The 16695-nt window shown below is 50.6% G+C and overlaps 1 pseudogene; it reads right to left on the bottom strand.

Annotated features, from left to right (window-relative positions):
- Positions 1-1187: 1187 nt before the first annotated feature.
- Positions 1188-10333, bottom strand: LOC115619261 (annotated as a pseudogene).
- Positions 10334-16695: the final 6362 nt, after the last annotated feature.

The raw sequence follows: 16695 nt of genomic DNA on the forward strand, positions 1-16695 counted from the left end.
GGGGGGCACCTACTCAGGGCCAGCAGAGAGGGCTGGGGGCTCTGGACTGTGCCTGGCAGGGAATAAGGTTTGGCCTGTACTCATTGATCACCCCATGGATGTGTTCCCATTCCCTACCCCTTCCCTCATGCAGCAGGGAGGACTTTAATCCCAAAAATCCCTGCTCCCCCCCAGATATTTGCCCACCGTTAACCATTGCCCTGCAGCCACTGCCTGGCTCTGAGGACTCCGGGGGGGGGGGGGGGGGGGGGGGGAGGGGCATTGGGCTTGTTAGGAAAAAGCATGTAATAAAACTAATGTCATAGAAACACCATGTGGGCAAAAGGTCGTGAGGAGCATCGAAGGCAAGGCTGCACGCAGGCAAAGCTGCACGGCCCCAAGCTGCTATGTCAGGAGCAGGATGAGGTCACCACAGTGTGTAAAACAACAACTGGGCAGGGACATGAATAAATCAAAGCAGGCAAAAGCAGAAGCTGCCCCTTCACTGCTCCTGGTCTCTAACACGTGATCTCTGCTGCAGTTGTGCCACCCCTAGGAAAGCCCTTTTGTTTAAAAAAAAGAAAAAAACCCACAATTTGGTTTTAGCTTCTTCTCACCTTTCATCCTACTGAGCTCCTGCAAAGGGAGCCCAGGCTCAACCCCAAAAGCTCCAGGTTTGGCTGCAAGCCCAGCACACAGCAACCCCAGCCACCCCACGCTCTGGGTCTGGCAGGGGAGCTGCAGCCCCTCTGCAGGGTGCAGATGCTGTGGCAGGCAGGGCAGCACAGAGCAAGCTTGGGAAGGGATAAGACCACTTGTCTCAGAGGGGATTTTGCTTCTCTCTGGTCCATGTGTCCAAGATCATGCTGGTGTTTTTAACAGCTCCCCCCTGTCTGAACACACTGCCAGCACGGTCAGTTAGACTCTGCTCTTTAATGCACTGTTTCCTCCAACATTTCCATCCCCAACCTCAAATGCTGCTTTAAAAAGGTTCCAACGCACACCCCAGCATCATCCCCCTTGTCATCCCAAGGAGCAAGGCCTTGACTGGCACTAAGAACCAACCAAGGGAAGTCTCTTGCGGCCTTTCTAGCAGAATGGCAGCAATGACAGAGGGCAACATAGCTACTGCAATGGTTTGGGTCACATCCCTGATGAAATAACAGCATGGAGATGAGAGAAGGTGTTAATCTTTCTCCCTAGCAGGGCTAGAAGTGCTTCATCTGGTGGCATTCTTGGTGGCATTGCTTCTTCTCATTTGGTTCCTGACCGGCAGGCAAAGACTCAGCTGTAAACCGGGGCCCCGGGATGTTCACCCACAGCAGGTAGAGAGCGCACCCCGGAGCCTGCAACACACACATGGCACAAACTCGATCACACTGGGGCTGCTCCCACTGAGGAAGCCAAAGGAGCTGGAGTATCTCAACAGGCTGGATCGCAGGATACATGGAAATCAAAGGCAGTGGCAGGCATCCAACATAAATTGCCTGATTTCATATGGTTTAAGAACTTGCATATGTATTCAGAACTTAAGCTTCATATATGGAAAGCCCAGCATCAGGTCTGAATTAGATCCAACTGCTCAGACATTCTGCCTCTCCCTCCTTCAGAAAACACACCCACATTTCTCTGAATTAAACAAATGTGATCCAGATGATCTCCAGGAGATAGTCAGGGTCTAGGTTGCCCTCTGCCAGGCCAGCTAGAAAGGAACCCGTGAGTACGGACTGAAAGGAGATAAGCTTTCTAAGATTCACTGGCACAGGCTGCCCAGAGAAGCTGTGGCTGCCCCATCCCTGGTAGTGTTCAAGGCCAGGCTGGATGGGGCTTGGAGCAACCTGGTCTAGTGGAAGGTGTCCCTGCCCATGGCAGGGGGTTGGAACTGGATGAGCTTTAAGTTCCCTTCCAACCCAAACCAGTCTGTGATTCTGTGATAAGATTGCCTTATGTACCTTTGTGGGACATATTCAAAGCTTAACTGTGGGATTTTTTAACTAACTGGAGATGTTTTGCCCTTCTGCCAAAGCAGTTTTAGCTGGAGGCACATGACAAATGTGTCAGGAGTAGAAAGAGTCTGGCATGTTAAGGGGAAATCAAAGCCTACAGCATTTTATCTACCAAGCAACCCAGTGTCCAGCAGTTCCCAGCCTCAGTCCATGCTGGTGAATGACTGAGAAAACCAAACAAGAAGAAACACAGTCTGTCACAGTCACAAAAAGGCTCTACACACAAAGATGGCTTTGATCCATCTCATGTTTCTTGTTGCCCTTTCACAGGACCAGAGAGAAAGGCCAAGGCCAGCCATATCCAGAGGGAGCAGGACTTCTTTCCCTTGTATGGCCTCACTTTTAACAAGATTTGACAGGGAGATTAAAAAGTTTATCAGAAAATAGGTTTGGCCTGAAACAGGACACTGAAATGAAATGGACAAATAATGTCCTCAGTCTTGAAGGCAGGGAAAGGCAGGGACAATGCAGAGCCACAAGGAAAGCTGCAGGGGCTTACCAAGAGCCAGAAGTACCAGATGTAGAGCGAGCAGCAGCTCAGCACTTGGACTGTGGCTGTCAGCAGGATCACATCCTTGAGGTGCCTGAGCGAAGAAAAGCAAAACATGAACCTTCCATTCCAGCCCCTGCTGCACACACCAGCTCCTCTGGCACCACAGCCCATCTGTGCTACCTCTGGGGAGCATCTCTGCCCTTCTGCTGCAGCTCTGCTTGGCCACACACGGTAATCTAGAAGAATCAGAGCAGTAAACAACAACAATAAATAGATCTGATGAGTTAAAGAGCCAGGCTCCCTCTGAAAAGGGACATCGAGAAAGCTGAGGAATGCAGGGGGGTGGAAATCAGCAACTGCTCATGGCTGGCTGCACTGAAGGGAAGCATGAATCTTCCCCATGCCACTTCACAGACACTCGGGGTCACCAAAGGGCTGGGGTGCTGCATGGACAAGCACACCATGGCCTGCAAGATGAGCTACAGCAAGACGGCTCCCCTCCCCTCCTGCTTATCTGACCCTGGGGTCTTCCACACCATCCTGAGGCAGAGCCAACAGCAGCTACAGAGGGGAACAAGCTGCCCACGCCTCAACCACCACCCTCAGGGGACCCGACACCTAGGAGAGGTGAGCAGGTATTAGTTTTTTCAACAGGAGTCATGGTGAGTGTCATGATGTGTTAGAAAAATACCAACTCTTTCACTCCCATTAAATCATCGTTTGCTGGAGTAAGACATGCTCGAGTCGCATCCAAGAATGGAGTCAAGAAGACAAAGGTGAAGTAATCAAATAGCTTGTCTCATTCTGCACAGCACAGCAAAGTGACCACAAACAGCTGGTTCAGGCTGGGACACCGTCATCAGCTCAAGACACTGCAGAATCCACCATCAACAGCTCCATGACCAGACATTGAGATGCAGAAATCTCATGCATCACCAGAGGACAGAAGGGTGATGGCAGAGCTCCCACAGAACCCAGCTCTCCAAGAGACCAGCAAGGTCACCTTCCTCAACCCCAAAGCAACACAAAGCATCTGTTTCAGTTACAGACAGCAGGAGGGAAATGCCACCAAATCTGCAGCATTCCAGAAGCAGCTCCAAAAGAGCATGAGTTCATCTGCTGCAGCATGCTCAGCCGAGAGGCAGGAAAACATCCCCTGTGCGCTGGAAGTAACCGCTAGCCTGGAGTGGTTCCACCATCCCCAAAGTGGCAATTTAGAGCTGACAGACACAGTCAACGGGAGGAGCACTGAGTGTTTGTTAACACTTTGTGTTGATGTACCAGCAGGGTTAAACTCTCAGGGCTGAGGGCTCTGCACAGGTACAAAGGCACAGGGTAAGGATGGGAACTTGGGCTGTACAGGTTTTGTTTTGACAGCTCAGCCTCCCCCATGCTTTGCACAGCCCATGCCTCAAATAAATATCAATTAATTTTAATCAATTGCCTGAGCAATACCCCAAAGGTATTGCTCAGGCAGAAAAACCTCAGCGCCCCAGTACCTTTTCACAGCAGGTAACAGGATCCCTGTGCCAACTCCTGTCAGTCATTTCCCCTGACAGCACCATCACACACCTGCATGGGGCAGGTATCAGAGCACCCACCCTGCCCCAGTGCCTTACACATCTCCCAAAGGCACCTCCCTCAACCAGGAGGATACCCCAGATGACACTAAACTTCTGTATTTTCCTTATTCGACTGTCCCATGGTGTCATTCACAGAAAAGGTATCCAATACATAGAATCCCAGACTGGTTTGTGTTCCCCTCATGCTGGAAGGGTCATCTATTGAGTAATATACTTTTATTTTTCTTAACATGAGTTTTGTTTCTGGAGCCAGCAGGTGTTATCAGCAGGCAGACCGGCTTGTGCGGCACAGAATCTGCCGTCTGCGCAGAATGAGCTTTCATCTTGTGTTTTTGTTAGTGGAGTAGTAAATTTGCTACCTGCAGCCAGAATGACTTGGATGCCTGGTATAAGAGCCAAGGAACAAGGTGGCCAAGAAGAGGGAGTTATTTCTAGTGTGACTTGTGAGCTGGGTGCTTTATGCCGCCTTCATCCTATAGTGACTTCTCTTTCCTGATGGTCAGCTGAGTGTTTTTCTCTCATTTTATGCTGTTCTGGCTCAACCTGGTCTAGTGGAAGGTGTCCCTGCCCGTGGCAGGGGGTTGGAACTGGATGAGCTTTAGGGTCCCTTCCAACCCAAATAATTCTAGGATTCTATGATTCTAAGACAGAGGAGAGGTCTGTTAGCGTGTAGAACAGTTCTAGATGCAGCCAGTTTGCAGCCAGGATGGGGTAACTAGCAGCCTTTCTGCTCTGTCAAGTACTACCTGCAGTGCTGGTTTCAAAAGGAAACCTATATCTATGTGTTACAGAAGCATGCACAGTGTCAGCACTGCTCCTGCACTGCTCCAGCTGAACCATTTGGGATCTCCTACCTGTGTGCCTCAGCCCTATGGACAGTGACAGTTCCAGGCTGACATACCCACACAGCGGCTGGTAACTAGTGCACACCAGACCAAGCATTCTGATAATGAGGACAACTTAGGTACATTCTCAGGTAAAACAACTCCAGCTCTCAGTTCCCCTCACACCTGTGGGCAAGCTGAGGCCTGGCCTCTCCCCCAGGGGCTCTCCGGGCTCCACGCACACACTCAGGCAGCAGCTCCTGCTCACCTGGACTTGTGCAGGTGTGGACACTCACTCTGCCATCCCCTGGTCCATATTCGGGTCAATTCCCCCTCTAGACAAGGCTGCTATAATCTGTGAAAGATGTCTTTGCCATGGAGCTCATGGACTGGTAGCTGGTGCCGTAGACCACGGAGCTGAAGATGAAGGCTACCTGCAACAAGGGAACAGCCATCAGCTGCAAGAGCCTCCACCCTCCTGCGGGACAGACGGGAAAGGCTGCGGCTCTCTGCCGGGGCAGGCCACAGAGCCATCGCAGTTCACCGATGTCCAGGCGGAGGCAGGAGGGCAGAAGATGACCAGGTTCACCACGGCGTAGACAGCCTGTGGAGAGAGTATGGCTCGGGTTAGCTCAGTACGGCCTGGCTCGGCCTGACTCTCCCCATCCGCAGGGGCCACTCATGGAGGCCGCCAGGATGATGCAGAGGTAGAATCATAGAATCATAGAATAGTAAGGGTTGGAAAGGACCTTAAGATCATCTAGTTCCAACCCCCCTGCCATGGGCAGGGACACCTTGCCCTAAACCACGTGGTCCAAGGCTCTGTCCAACCTGCCCTTGAACACCGCCAGGGATGGAGCATCCACAACCTCCCTGGGCAACCCATTCCAGTGCTTCACCACCCTCACTGTAAAGAACTTCTTCCTTATATCTAATCTAAACTTCCCCTGTTTAAGTTTGAAGCCATTACCCCTTGTCCTACCACTACAGTCCCTAAGGAAGAGTCCCTCCCCAGCATCCTTATAGACCCCCTTCAGATACTAGAAGGCTGCTCTGAGGTCACCACGCAGCCTTCTCTTCTCCAGGCTGAACAGCCCCAACTCTCTCAGCCTGTCTTCATACGGGAGGTGCTCCAGCCCCCTTATCATCCTCGTGGCCCTCCTCTGGACTTGCTCCAACAGCTCCATGTCCTTTTTATGTTGAGGACACCAGAACTGTATGCAGTACTCCAAGTGAGGCCTCATGAGAGCAGAGTAGAGGGGCAGGATCACCTCCTTTGACCTGCTGGTCACGCTTCTTTTGATGCAGCCCAGGATACGGTTGGCTTTCTGGGCTGCGAGCACACACTGCCGGCTCATGTTAAGCTTCTTGTCAACCAACACCCCCAAGTCCTTCTCTGCCCAACCTGTAGCAGTGCCTGGGATTGCACTGACCCAGGTGTAGGACCTTACACTTGGCTTGGTTAAACTTCATAAGGTTGGCATCAGCCCACCTCACAAGCATGTCAAGGTCCCTCTGGATGGCATCCCTTCCCTCCAGCGTATCAACCGAACCACACAGCTTGTGTCGTCAGCAAACTTGCTGAGGGCGCACTCAATCCCACTGTCCATGTCGCCGACAAAGATGTTGAACAGGACCGGTCCCAACACCGATCCCTGAGGGACACCACTCGTTACAGGTTTCCAACTGGACATCGAGCCAATTACCACAACTCTTTGCATGCGGCCATCGAGCCAGTTCTTTATCCACCGAGTGGTCCATCTATCAAATTGATGTCTCTCCAATTTAGAGACAAGGATGTCATGCGGGACAGTGTCAAACGCTTTGCACAAGTCCAGGTAGATGACGTCAACTGCTGTGCCCCGTCCATCAGTTCCGTGGCTCCATCATAGAAGGCCACCAAATTGGTCAGGCAGGATTTCCCCTTAGTGAAGCCATGTTGGCTGTCACTAACCACCTCGTTGTTTTTCATGTGCCTTAGCATGTTTTCCAGGAGAAACTGCTCCAAGATTTTGCAAGGCACAGAGGTGAGGCTGACTGGTCTGTAGTTCCCTGGGTCTTCCATATTTCCCTTCTTGAAAATGGGGGTTATATTACCCTTCTTCCAGTCATCGGGAACTTCACCTGACTGCCAGGATTTTTCGAATATGATGGACAGTGGCTTAGCAACTTCATTCGCCAGCTCCTTCAGGACCTGTGGATGGATTTCATCAGGTCCCATGGACTTGTGCATGTTCAGGTTCTTAAGATGGTCTCGAACCTGATCCTCTCCTACAGTGGGCCTAAGGTCTTCATTCTCACAGTCCCTGCATTTGCTTTCCAAGACTTTCGTGGTGTGGTCAGAGCATTTGCTGGTGAAGATGGAGGCAAAGAAGTCATTAAGAACCTCAGCCTTCTCCAAATCCATGGTAGCCAGCTCTCCTGATAGCTTCCGGAGATGGCCCTCATTGTCCCTAGTCTGTCTTTTATTTGCTATGTATCTGTAGAATCCTTTCCTGTTATCTTTTACATCCCTTGCCAAACTTAATTCTAGCTGGGCCTTAGCTTTCCTAACCTGGTCCCTAGCTTCCCGGGCAATGCTCCTGTATTCTTCCCAGGCCACCTGTCCTTGCTTCCACCTTCTATAAGCTTCTTTTTTCCCTCTAAGTTTCCTCAGCAGCTCCTTGTCCATCCATGGAGGTCTCCTGGCCCTCCTGCTGCACTTTCTTCTAGTCGGGATGCAACACTCTTGAGCACGTAGCACGTGATCCTTGAATATCGACCAGCAGTCTTGGGCCCCCCTGCCCTCTAGGACTATATCCCATGAAACCTTACTAAGCAGGTTCCTGAAGAGGCCAAAGTCTGCTTTCTTGAAGTCCAGGGCAGTTAGCTTGCTGCATGCTCTTCTCACTGTCCTGAGGATCTCAAACTCAACCATCTCGTGATCACTACAGACAAGGCTGCCCTGGAGCGTCACATTTCCAACCAGTCCCTCCGTGTTGGTGAGCACGAGGTCAAGCATGGCACCTCTCGCTGTCGGCTCCTCTATTGCTTGAAAGAGGAAGTTGTCTTTCACACAATTGAGGAACCTCCTGGATTGCTTGTGCCGGGCCGTACCGTCCCTCCAACAGATGTCAGGATGGTTGAAGTCCCCCATGAGGACAAGGGCCTGCGAGCGTGAGGCTGTTCCTATCTGTCTGTAGAGCGCTTCATCCACAGAGTCCTCTTGATCAGGCAGCCTGTAACAGATCCCCACCATAATGTCCCCCATTGCTGTTTTCCCTTTGATCCTGACCCACAAACACTCTGTTACCTCATCACCCATCCCCAGACAGAGTTCCATACTCTCTAGCCTATCACTGACATAGATAGCAATGCCCCCTCCCCGTCTGCCTGGCCTGTCTTTTCTAAACAGCCTGTAACCTTCCATTCCGACACTCCAGTCATAGGAGCCATCCCACCATGTTTCTGTGATACCAATGACATCATATTCCCGTAGCCTTGCACACATCTCTAATTCCTCTTGCTTGTTCCCCATACTATGGGCATTTGTATAGAGGCACCTTAGCCGGGCTCCAAATGCAGCCGACTCAATGGCTGGGGCAGCTGGAACATCTCTACATCGCTCCAAGCACTTATTACAGGTGCTGGCAACTGACTGGGAGTGTTGGGATGGATCAATGCTCCCCTCCCCCAACACATCTTGCTTAAAGCTTTCTTGACCAGCCTGGCAAGCCTCCTACCAAAACAGCTCTTCCCCTTCTTTGTCAGACCAGCTCCACCAGCCTCCAGTAGATCTGGCCTCCCAAATGGAGCCCCATGTTCTAAATAGCCAAACCCCTGACTATGGCACCACCATTCTAACCATTTATTAACCTGCCAAACGCACCTAGCTTTTTTAAGGTCCTCCCCTTTGTCCTGGAGAATCAATGAAAAAACTATCTGAGCTCCAGAGCCCCTAACCACCTCTCCCAAGGCTCTGTAGTCCTTAATGTTCTCCAGGCTACTGCTATCTATATCTCTAGCACCCACATGGACCACTAGAAGGGGGTAATAGTCAGCAGGACTTCTTACTAGAGCAGGCAGCCTCTCAGCAACATCCCTGATCCGAGCCCCTGGCAGGCAACACACCTCCCTCGAGACTGGATCAGGCTGGCAGATGGGTGCCCCTGTGCCTTTCAAAGTAGAGTCCCCTACTACTATGACCCTCTGCTTTTTCCTGGAGGCACCAGTAGTGATCCTCTTGACTGGTGCATCAGCAGGATGCTCATTAGGTGTGGTGGGTGCTTTCTCATTAGCCCCCTGCAGAAGTGCGAAGCAGTTCTGGGTGGGGACATCAGATTTAGGAGGAAGCCCCTTGTTGTTAATTGTCCTCTTCCTCCTTTTTTTGTTAGTTTTTCTCGTAACTAATTCCCAGCTTCCTGGGTTGCTGCCCTCCTTCTTTCCTATGTGAGCAATGCTGGACGTTTGCGGCCCCTGCACAGTTTGGGCCTGGAGCAAGCAGCCCAGCTTCCTCTCAGCTTCCTTGGCATCTTTTAGCTCTCCAACAGCCTCCCGCAGCTCAGCCACCTGCTGCAGGAGGACCTCCACTAGGGCGCACCGAGTGCAGCCCTGTCCATTGTGCACCCTCGCCTCAAGAGACCAGTCGAGGCACTCTCTACACTCCGAGGTCTGCGCCGCAGCCTCCCCTCTCATCGGCTCTGTCTGGGTGCCTACGCTGGCCACCACCGGGGCAGAGCTCCCAGAGCGGACCCTGGTCCTGAGGCGAGTGCTCACCATCCCGCTCGCCCTGCCTGCGCAAACTGCCGCGCCACGCCCTGGTCGCTCGCGCTCCCTGGGATGGGTTTTTCCCCACTGAGGGCTGGTGCCGTCACTCCTGGCATCGCCCCCTGTGAGTCAGCTGCTCGCGTCAGCTGAGCTGCCGGCTCCTGGGCAAGTCCTGTCGAGGACTTGAGGCTCCCTCGGTCGCTCTTGCCGCTCTGAACTGAGGCTCCTGGACGCTGTGCTTCCCCTCGCTCCGGTGTTAAAGGCGTCCTCTCTGGAGATACTCACCTCGGCAAATTTATTTAAGGTAGAAGCGCAGCGTCTCCTGGTTCTCCTAGAAGATCTGCTTTTTGCCCTTGGTGCCCTCCTTCCCCTTGGGCTGCAGAGCCAAGAGAGGCCCAAGGTCAGTAGCTTCCCCGGGGACCCCATGCCCCAGCTCCGCGCTCCGCTTTTGGACCCACCGGAAGGGACCCGGAAATGGCTGCACAGGTCTGCTGCAGGCTACGGAGGGGAGGGAGGCCCCAGGCCGGGCAGTTCCCCTGCTCCCCGGGGCAGGGGTTCTCTGCTTCCTAGCCCCAGGGGACACTGAGGCCTTTTCCCTGGCCTCGCTGTGCAGACACGGGTTTGGGGTCCGCCCCCGTACCCATCACCTCTCCCCGGCTCTCGGGACAAGGCGACCTGCAATGCCCGGCCCTGCACAACCATGGAGAGCTGGAGCTCGCTCAGGAGCACGGCTGGCTCTGGGGAGGTGATGTGAGAGAAACAATGTGTTTTTTCGCATGTTGGGGATGGGGCTTTGCAATACTAAGACTTTAGAATATTGGGGCTGGGGCTAAGTTACTAAGGGAATGAAACAAAGGGTTTGAAATACCATGATGTCGTGGTTTAAGCCCAGCTGGTAACTCAGAACCATGCAGCTGCTCACTCACTCTCCCCCTTCTTCCTCCCCCAGCTCCCGGAGGGATGGGGAGGAGAATCAAAAGAATGTAAACCCCACGGGTTGAGATAAGAACAGTCCAGTAACTAAGGTATAATACAAAACCACTACTACTACCACTAATAATAATAATGATAAGGGAAATAACAAGGGGAGAGGATACAATTGCTCACCACCTGCCGACCGATACCCAGCCCGACCTGAGCAGCGATCTGGCCTTCCAGGTAACTCCCCCCAGTTTATATACTGGGCATGATGTGCTGTGGTATGCAATACCCCTTTAGCTACTTTGGGTCAGGTGTCCTGTCTCTGCTTCCTCCTGGCTTCCTCTCCTCCCTGGAAGAGCATGAGACTGAAAAAGTCCTTGGTCGGAATAAACATTACTTAGCAACAACTAAAAACATCGGTGTTATCAGCGTTGTTCCCAGGCTGAAAGTCAAAAACACAGCACTGCACCAGCTACTAAGAAGGAGAAAAATGACTGCTATAGCTGAACCCAGGACACCTACAGGTTCTTCTGTAGATCCTACGGCATTGTCAAAGCCATGCACTAGAGCCGTGGGGTATGGGGTGGGCTGGCTGGAGACAAATGCCTGTTGTAGAAGTTGTCGAAGGTGCAGGAGATTTTAAGGAATATTTGTTTGCTTCTGGAGTGACTTCAGAGTGGGCAGCAACTTCCTGTGACATGGGGGATGATCCTGCAGGGAGCTGGGTGCTGTTCTGTCTGGCTGGTGGGGATTTGCCAGATGCCTCTGTCCTGGCATCAGAAGCATGTATTCTCTCCAAACCTATTGTGCCAGTCCCTTGGAAGAAACCAGCTGGAGCAGTGACCTGAGATGGAGCTGTTACTGTAAGGCCAACATGTTTCTGAAAAACACCAGGCTCTTCTGGAGCTGCTGCTGAGGCAGCATCACATGAAAGCGGGGAGGCTGCAGCCTTTTTCTGGTCCAGTTTCTTTACAGTCTTCTTTACCCAGTCTGCCTCTGGATCTGCACAAATCTCCACAGACTTCAGAGTAATAAATCTGAAAATAACAAGGGATCACTTAGTAGATTAAAAAACCCCAGTGGTTTAGATGATCAGCATGATAGGGAAAGCATGCAGACAGCAACACTAACTCTCCCAAGCCCATAGTAAACACCACCAGCGTTGGATGGATTATTTATTTCAGGAAGGGCAGGTGCCTCTGAGATCTGATTGAATGATGAGCAGCTGAACGTGATTCATGAGTGAAGGGTTTTCCCCCAAGAAGTTTTCCTCTTTCAAAAGCATTGTCCTGATGTTTGGATGCAGTGTTTGCCTCCAGTGCTCAAAGCAGGAAGCTCCACAAGCACCAGCTGCCCATGGGCAAGCGCATCTGAAGACAAAACCCTCTGGATTACTGAGTGAGATGAGACTTTGCAAGGTCAGCCCAGCAGGTTCACTTTGGAGCAACCTCCTGGGCTGCAATAAAATGGTCTCAATAGTGCCTGTTTCGGGATAAGCTGAAAACAACAATTATCCTGGGGAAAAAAAAAAATTAAAAAATGAAGCTTTTCTCATCTCCAGACAAGCTCACAAGTCTTAATCTGTCTTAACCTGCTTTCACAGAAACATGTGAGCTCTCACCCTGCGTGCTTCCCTGGAAGTGTTCAAGGCCAGGTTGGATGGAGCTTGGAGCAACCTGGTCTAGTGGAAGGTGTCCCTGTCCATGACAGGGGGCTGGAACTAGATGAGCTTTAAGCTCCCTTCCCACCCAAACTGTCCTGTGATTCTATGATTCTATGCCCCATTCTGCCAACAAGTACATCTGTCAGTCCTTTCCCCATCCATTGATCCCCACCTTGCTCTGTGTGTGAGCCCCTGATCTCACTTGGAGGCTGCTGGTCTTTAAATAGGGAAAAAACCCCACCCACCCTTCAAACAAATGCCAGCGTTTGCTCTGTTTCCAGACTGCTTCTTGCTTCAAAGCAAGGGCATGGGCTGACAGGGTGATGCTGAATCAGGGGTTTGGGCGGTGGGGCAGTGCTTACATGATGGCGTTTGGTGCAGCAGGGCTTGGTCCTGTGGTAGCTCCTTATCTGCTTTGCTGCTATCCCAGATGTAAAACCACCACGCTCAGTTGAACACTTCAGAGGTGCTTTGGGTTGCCCTGAAATAAAGTTTTCAACATATTAAATGTTGGCTTTTTATCTTGTACTATAAAACTTGGCACTGTTTCTTTTTCCCTTTCTCTGGAGAGGAGTCCAAAGCTTGACATGAAAGTTTCCAATTCCCGCCTTAAATGAGATGAAGAAAAATCCCATCAGGGCCACAAGTATTTGTATCATCCAAATAAGTGACAAAATGCCCAGAAAACGACAAAAAAAAAGCACTGTGAAAATTGCATGGCTCTTGGGCCACCGTTGCAGCTTGCCTTACAGGATCTGCAAGCACTGGCTGGAGGTTCTTTGTGCAAGCACCTAGAACTGCAGGTCCTCTTCTCTTTGGGTCACAGGAGGACTGTTCTCAGCAGGACTGCTCTCAGCACAGTGCCCAGAAAACACATTTCTTCATCCCCAAAAGACCTGCTGCAACTGTCACCAACAGGCTCTTGGTGCAGGCAATGCAGACCAGAGGGCAGGGATGCTTGTCCTCTCCTTATCTGGATCAGACATATCAATTCCTCTGGTGGGAGTTCCCCTCCAGGTGAGCATCCTGCCTCTCTTTTTTGCTGGTATGTGGTCTCTGAATGCCACCTGAACTCAGAGAGAAGGTGCAGAGAAAGAACATTTTGGTGAATGATACATTGCTCTGTTAGATATCTCAGCAGCCCAGCTTTGCAGCACAGTTTCTCACCAAACATCTCTTCCATTTCCTCCAGAAAATACAGTTTTCATTTTGCAAAGTGTAAAAATAAAACCTCACTTGACCCCTTCAAGGGACAAAGCCAGTCACACCACAAGGGACCCTTTGTTCCTGCTCCTGCCCCCAGCCTCCAACAACATGTGTTTGCCAAGCAAGGGGAGGTTGCACAATGCAGCCTGGCAATCTGTTTCTGACATCCCAGGGGTCAAGACTTAGAAAAACAAACCATGATTTATCTTAGCCCCTCTCTGAAGAAAGGAACTGGAGGCTGGTTTAGATCAGGCAGTCTCTACAAAATGTCATCTCAGATTCCCAAATGAATTTGGTGAATTTGATGCAGTTCATTTGGGAATGATCCAGCCACCGGGTGCAAGAATGAGCATCGCTACAGGAACACCCTCAGCTCTTTTGATCCATTTACTGAGGAAACCCATGGTTGCAAAGAAATCCCAAGCAAATCTCCTGCAGCCCCTTGACAGAAGCACGTTTCAATCTGTAATTCTAAAGCAAAACTCCTTGTTCACACAATAATGTCTTCTCTGGCACTGTAGGGTCAAGAATACCCATTCAGGGGCAACCGACTTCCCAATTAACTCTCCATAGCCAGAGGACATACTGCTGGTGTCCTCCACTTTCAGAAGCAGCATTCAACAAAACAGGCACAGCAACAAGAGGGCCAGAGCCATCCCTGTGGATGGAGGTGCATGACAGGGAGTGGTTGGGGACTGCTCCCAAAGGCCCTTCTCTGATAACCATTAACTGATTTTCCAGTTATTGGCACCAATGCAAATGGTTTGCAATTAGCTGAACTCCTGGTATGTTTTTCCCCAAGAGAAGGAGCTTGGAAAGCACCTTCCAAGGAGAGAGCAGTATCACAGGGAGCATGAAGCCAGCCCTGGTTGTCCCCCTCCTCTTGGGGCACACAACCCCACTTCTCTGGGCTGCATCTGAGTCTTTGCCAAAGGGGCCTCAGGGACACCTGGGACCTGAGAGCCTCTCCACCCAAAACCACTGCTCCTCAGAGGCACCATTCATGGGAACCATTGGTACCTGCTTTTCAGCATGGTTTCTCAAGAGACCCCAGCCAGGGAGCACCACCAGCCTGCCTTTCTGCAGAGCCCACCTGATTCCATCACTTTAGAGAAGATGGATGCTTAACCACAGGTCAGCAGAGCTAGGCAGTGCCGAAGCAGGCAGCAGGTTCCCAGGGCAGGGTAAACTGCCTAGTGTCCCCATGCCCACTTTACTCATGCCAGACCTGGAGAACCTGCCCGGAGGCGTGAGGAGGAGAAGCTCCATCCCCAGCTGCCTTTGCTATCCTCCTTCCTCTGGTCTGGTGGCAGCAGGGCACAGATCCTAAGGGCTCTTTGCCCCTCTCCCTTCCCATAGTGAGAACAGATCATCCCTCTTCCCTGGGCAAAGTTCAACTTTGCCTGTGCTGCTGAGAAGCTTTCTGACAGCCTGGCAGCAACGCACCCTGCTTAATTGCTGACTTGGGCAGCAATCACTGATCTGTGCCACAGGACTTACACCAAGATCAGCCCAGGGAGTGGTGCGCCCACCTCTTCCCTGTCCTCCAGCCCCACTCAGCACCATCCTGGAGCACAGTGCCCCTCTGCCTCGCAGCAATGGGAGCACGGCATCCTGTGCAGACATCCACCCACCCCTGGCCAGGCTGCGGTCTGCCCCCATGACATAGAATCATAGAATAGTTAGGGTTGGAAAGGACCTTAAGATCATCTAGTTCCAACCTCCCTGCCATGGACAGGGACACCTTGCACTAAACCATGTCGCCCAAGGCTCTGTCCAACCTGGCCTCGAACACTGCCAGGGATGGAGCATTCACATGTCCCTTGGGGACATGAAAAAAGGGGAAAAGAAGTGCAGCCCTGACTTTGGATATACATCAGGGTCTCAACCCTCAGGGTGTTGCTGATGCTGAGAGCAGGAGTATGAGGCCCCCAGATCTCCAAGCAACCAGGCTGGCTGGGGAGCTTCCCACACCAGTGTGAAGCCAGGTCTGCAGCAGACATACAGACATGGCAGACACATCCTGCACCTTTACTTTCTCTTTCATCTCAGATCCCAGCAGAATACATAGAGTCATAGAATGGTTTGGGTTGGAAAGGACCTTAAGATCATCCAGTTCCAACCCCCTGCCATGGGCAGGGATGCCTCACACTAGACCATGTTGCCCAAGGCTCTGTCCAACCTGGCCTTGAACACTGCCAGGGATGGAGCATTTACCACTTCTCTGGACAACCTGTTCCAGTGCCTCACCACCCCCACAGGGAAGAACTTCTTCCTTATATCTAACCTGAACTTCCCCTGTTTTAGTTTGAACCCATCACCCCTTGTCCTATTGCTACAGTCCCTGATGAAGAGTCCCTCTCTGGCATCCTTGTAGTCCCCTTCAGATACTGGAAGCTGCTTTGAAGTCTCCGTGCAGCTTCTCTTCTCCAGGCTGAACAGCCCCAACTTTATACATATATAAACATATGTATAAATATATAAATGTGTATACACTCTAATGTACAGACACACGAACTCATATTGTTCTTTTAAGTGTAATTGAATGCAGAAGATCAAAATAAATATTCCATGACTTTTTGTGCAAAACCTTCCAACTAAAAAATTACGTGTTATTTTTTTCCCCGCAGTATCCAATAAGATATTTTCTAAAAGACATGCCAATTTTACTTTCTTCTAAATTATTTTTAGATATAGAGATCCTAACTCTTTATTTAACTAAAAAAATGTATGGTTAACTTAAAATAAAAACCTAATCCAAATCTTCAAGCCATAATTTCACAGATTTATGTGATGTTCATACTCAACTTGAGGCAAAATCTGATCATAGATTTGGACTGGAAACAAATTATTTCATAAAAAAATAAATTGGCTATAATAAAACCTAAGAGTTATCATCAGATATTTCCCATAGAAAGGAAATCTGATGATATGGGAAAGTGAGTCTTGCGCGCACAGACAAGGTCCTTAACGAGGTGCCAGAACATATATCAGGCTACACTGACCCCACAATCCAGACTCTGATTTTCTCCTATTTCACACGTTGTCAGAACCTTAGCAAATATGAATGCTAGGAGCTATTATCCTTGCATTTTTAAAGAAATAAGATGTGACAGTTCCTTTCGTAAAAAAAAAAAAAAAGTGTGTTTACTTTCAGAACTGATGGTGTCAAAATAATATTGGATGTTTTAGTTAATTTACAGAGGAAAAGGTGCAAAGATGAGTGCATCTTATCCTGAGACTCATAGAATAGTTAGGGCAATTTTCCCCTGCC

The sequence above is a fragment of the Strigops habroptila genome, chromosome W (assembly GCF_004027225.2).
Source record: "Strigops habroptila isolate Jane chromosome W, bStrHab1.2.pri, whole genome shotgun sequence".
In the NCBI taxonomy this organism is placed as follows: Eukaryota; Metazoa; Chordata; class Aves; order Psittaciformes; family Psittacidae; genus Strigops; species Strigops habroptila.